The sequence below is a fragment of the Dreissena polymorpha genome, chromosome 4 (genome assembly GCF_020536995.1).
Source record: "Dreissena polymorpha isolate Duluth1 chromosome 4, UMN_Dpol_1.0, whole genome shotgun sequence".
Taxonomy (NCBI): domain Eukaryota; kingdom Metazoa; phylum Mollusca; class Bivalvia; order Myida; family Dreissenidae; genus Dreissena; species Dreissena polymorpha.
The window spans coordinates 107183177-107188357 of record NC_068358.1 but is presented as its reverse complement, the minus strand read 5'-3'; the positions used below and the strand labels follow the sequence as shown (position 1 = coordinate 107188357).

Below are 5181 nucleotides of genomic sequence, written 5' to 3'. Positions count from 1 at the left end.
TGCTTTGCGCCACTCCGTGATCGGGTTGTAGTCCATTTCATTACCACACGATATATCACGCTTAGACCTATCAAGTTTTCAAAATTGGTAGGCTGGTCATGTGGGAGAAAAGGAATACTCATGTCGTTTTTTTTAGGTCAACATATCGAATGCCAAGGTTACAGAGGCTTTCAACATGAACACAAAATGGTACAATAGCAATTAAAAGTACCGGTTAAATGATACAAAAGCCTCTTTAAACGACTTCATATGTTTTGCATGTACGGTAAAGACTAAGAAGGTGTTCTTTATGCATCATATACATTTGCGATTTTCCCTCGCATGTTAGTCCTTTTTAAATATCGAGATCACGTGCAACCGATTTCAAACCTTGTGTCAAGTATTGCTTGTGTCAAATTATGTTTACAATACAGTAACAGGATTGAGCGAGGCTGGGATTGTGTATTTTTGTATGCCATGTTTGGCTGTAAATGTTTCTCTTATAGTTAAACAGAAGAACTATTCATTAAAAGTGAAACCACCTTAAACACATGGCATTGAACATTATGGATGCAGCTATGGAAGAACAATATATATCTACGATACTCATAAATCCAATGTTATCGATATCCAGGCAGAAACAAATCCCACAAACACTCACACAATGTAATAGCAAAATAAATATACAACTTTTAATGAAACTGCTACTTAAAAAACGAATGTGGGGAAATATAAATGTCCGTACCATACATATCACGCAAATAGTATTATACGTATTTTGATGTTAGATGTTTCATGAACACTTACTGTACGTGAGTACAAAAATTCAATTATTTTTTTATTTAAACTATTACACTATTTTACTGTAATTTTTATAAATCATAGTAATAATGTATGCTCAATACGTAAAGGTATGTCCATAAAAAGCACAATCTTACAAGTAAGAATTGGAATATATTCCAACTGACATGACTCTGTTTATTATGAAATACATGTTTAAGATATATCCTATTTATAAGCAAGGTGCACCAATATGTTCACATTAAAAACGGTCATGTTTTTCAATCTTTCAGTGAACAAACAAATGCAAACCATTCTATATGTTCACATTAAAAAAGGTCATGTTTTTCAATCATTCAGTGAACGAACAAATGCAAACCATTCTATCATTTCAACCCGACCTTAAATGCTTTTACACACGTTTATAGAAAATGATAAATTCGGGAAATGCCCGCCAGTTATCATACACAACAAATTCCTTATGCAATCCACCAGTGAAGACGACCGAATCAAATCTCTGATGTTGACTGTCTGACTTGTTACACAAGGAGGTCATGCATTGCTTGCATGGCGGCTGACAGCTGGTAGACGGAATGCCAGAACAACTCTTGGTTACTACAAAGTCACCAAGAAGAACTCGTGCCATAATAATGCAGCACATTCCACTGTCATCTATGAAATAGAAGACAAAAATTAATTTGTTGAGGAGGTAGTGCATCGTATAACAATCTGGTAAATCTGTTATAATGGCATGTACTAACGCGTCTGGTGTAATATCTACTTCCAAAACAGCTGCATTAGGTCGCCGTAGTGTAATGGATATGGTGTCCAACTAGCGACTGGGAGGTCATGGGTTCGATCCCAACTGTGGGAGCGTTCTTAAGATCTCCCCCAAAGACTACCAGTATTGGTTCTAGGCCCAGGAAACGAACTTGAGAGCGTTTCAATAAGCCTGAGGCTTTCGATCAAATCGAGCTTAACTAAATAGGTTTAAACTAAAAAAGCTGCATTAGACAAGTTGGGCAAAGCTGTACCTGGTCGTGTGTACTGATCGGCTTTCACGAGGCTATCTGTGAAATAAATCCCTCTTCCGAGCATTAAAGCTCCCTTGGAAAACCGAACGTCAAATCCCTGCTGGGCAATAGACTCTGCATTTGACGTCAGTGTCCCATGGAACAGGTAATATTCATTTATTCGTTTGTCAACATTGTTAGACCACGTTCCTTTTGATAATGTACAATTTCTTTGAAAAAAAATATCAGTGTCAATAATTTGTGTGTTACAAGCCATCCATCCGTTTTTGTATTCATGAAGTGTTCTTAAATAACCACCAACTGATTCAGTAAATTCACAGACAACAGTATCTCATCAAAACATATTGATTATTAACATTTCTAATACTTTGAATATCCATGGAAGAATGTGCAAGCCCTTTAGCATCTTTGCCTATACCGATAAATTGTGCATGTTTTTGCCACAATTGTTGCAGTACGTGTGAAAATTCTTCTCGTAAATCTGTTGTATTTGGTCTATAAAGTTTCACTATCTGAAAAGGTATTATCGTTGTACCGCGTGTATTCTCTTTCCTCACTGCTTTCATATAATTTACACGAATCAGTGATGTTGGTGTTTGTTCCGATTTGGCTATGCGTTGTGACGTCAGTGGTGCTTTCAATATTGCTATGCGTTTTGAACCCCGGGATCGGCAATATTTTACGGCTGCAAGCGGATAATAATGTGATAATTAGACGAGATGAATATATTAATGAGGTTAACACTATTTAAATGAAATCATCATTGAAAATCCATATGAATTGGGAACACCAACATCGGAAATAGTTTAGTTCTGCAATTTAGGCTAGTACTGTAATGTAAATTGCATTTATACGAGTAGAGTAATAGAAATGAAACTAATACCTGCGACAGTCACTAATGGCATGCAAACAACAATCACGAGTCCGGAAATAGATGCGAAAACACGGAAAGAGGTAGTTGTGTTGGCTGCCGTAAATCCATTCGCTGGTCCAACCAAGGTGAATATAAGCACGTAGTTCAAAAACTGTACTGCCTCTGAAGAATTATTTGGAGCGAAATACAACATATTTCAAAAATTGTAGACGCATAATATATAAAGTGTTTACCCTGTTACCTATCTAATTGGTTTTAAGAAGGCTTTTACCAAAACAAGGACGTTTCCGTCTAAGCTCGTCGGTGTAACTAAATCCACAAGATAGTTCATCATATTTATTATATAAGTGGAATTTATAAAAACTTGTAAACAAACAACAATGAACATTTAGGCATTTTCATAAATACAATACCTGTAAATAAAACAGCTATACTCCAGTGCATTTTAAGCAATCCATAGCAGCAGCATACAGCATATCCTATCAATGTGAAGAGAACGATTGCAGTAACGTTGTTCCACCTTATGTACGAAATAACCGACGAATATTCTAGAAAAAGATAAATATGTTTTCCGTGAACAGTTTATACTTTTTTGTATGGTCCAAATGTCTGGTTTGCGATTGTGTCCGTCCGTCCGTCCTTTCGTTGTTTGATTATGTTACTGTATTAACATATTTATAAGCATGCACACGTGGGTACTTTTGATACAGTTTTTCTTTTTTCTGACACGATTAATAACCTTTTTAGCAAAACGCACTTGTTAGAATTAAGTGCTTCTAGAATCGCGATGTTAAAATGATATTTTATTCTTATGTCTGCTCACCTGGATATTGTGTGCTTGAGTGTTTTGAACTTTACGAAGTAATGGCATAATGAGGCAAACAAATAAAGGCATTTTAGATAACAGCATAGATCACCCCAAAAAGTATTAATAATAGCGTGATGGATTTTTGCAAACGTATTCATCAATATGTGAAATTAGTTTTCTTATTCCTTTTGATATTAACCTTTATTGCGAAAGTTTCAAAAAAGAAAAATGAAATATATCGCTGAAACTTTTTTTGACGTCAAGACGTAACACAGACGTTTGTAGCGTCATGTCCGATACAAAAAGTGGGCTTTTTCTATTAAAAAGCTCGACAAACATAAGTGATAACTGCATGAAATGTTAAGGAGTTTACGATTTAGAAAAAAAAAGAATACAAAATGCAATTGAAATTTTAAATAACATATTTGTTTAGTAATGCGTGGTTTCTAATGACGAGACACAATATTATTATATATATTCAAACAGTATTGAAACTATTGTTTTATGCGTACCCATTGTCAGAGGTTCTGAGCAATTAGACGGTAACTTTATGAGACATGTTGTTACACTGCCACTATAATTTGCACATTTGTAGGAAAATTCATCGAAAGATTCACTCCAACAGAATGAACTATGTGTAGTAGCCCTCACTAAACAAAACCAAAATTATATAAACAATAGAATAGCGTTAACAGAAAAGTCCAGATTATCTTTGAAAACACTCCACAAAAACACTCGTTTTCCATTTGTGTAATATTGAGAATGACTGTGACCGTGTTATATTAAATGATCAATCGCGTTTTCATTAAGTGGCTATATCAGATCCGCAATGGACGAGCAATGAAGTGGAAACAGGATGCAAGGTAGTGTTGAATAGTTTAACGAACAAGGCCGTAGCCTTTATAATATATTTTTCGGGAAAAATATTAAATTGATGTTGTTTTGCCAGACAATCTATCGGAACCACCTTTCTTCCAATGTTATCCTGTTTGTGATCGGTTTCTTTATCGTATAGGAAAAGGTTGACTTGCCTTAACTAAAAAACTTCTTCGAGTTAACAAGAATTTCTAGCCTGATAATGTTCATGTAGTTTTCTTATATATTTTGTTAATATATCTTAAGGGCATAAACGGAAATCGTTGTTGTCTGCAATCATTTAGTCACACCACAAGTATTAATCATTTCACAAAATTTGAACTCAGCATCGTTGGTGCTCTCTTAAATTTAAACTAAAGTAGAAACAAGAAAATAGCCATGGATATATTTAAGAAATGGTCGTTTTGTAAATACCTGGGCCTCGATGGCTGATCGACCTGATTGCTTAGTCAGTGAACTATAGTGTCAGTTACATTTACACGTAAGGAATGTAGTAGTCACGGTGTTGTAAGCAGCAGTGAATGTAATCGTGAAACTATAACCACAATTTCATCTCATTTAACATTCCGTGAAAAACTGCTTGAAACCCTAAATTTTATAAACAATTGATCATTCAACGTGTGAAGTCGACCAATCGAAAATGTTCATTTTGAAACCGAACGAAACAAATTGTTTATTTCTCATTTGGATTTGGGGGCAGAACGTTTATAAATAAGATAAATCAAAATGATTTGTTATAATTCAGCCGCGGTCTGCGAAAACGGGTCTTAGTTGATGTGCATACGTATCGTCAAGATTTGCCTGTGCAGTACGCACAGACTTATCAGGCA

The 5181-nt window shown here is 35.1% G+C and overlaps 1 long non-coding RNA gene across 1 annotated transcript; it reads right to left on the bottom strand.

The window, feature by feature from the left end:
- Nucleotides 1–2198: 2198 nt before the first annotated feature.
- LOC127877350 (uncharacterized) lies at nt 2199–3360 on the bottom strand. The gene is made up of 3 exons (XR_008048371.1): nt 3081–3360; nt 2677–2829; nt 2199–2478 (listed from the first exon to the last, which is right to left on the bottom strand). It is a non-coding gene; the product is annotated as an uncharacterized LOC127877350 (long non-coding RNA).
- Nucleotides 3361–5181: the final 1821 nt, after the last annotated feature.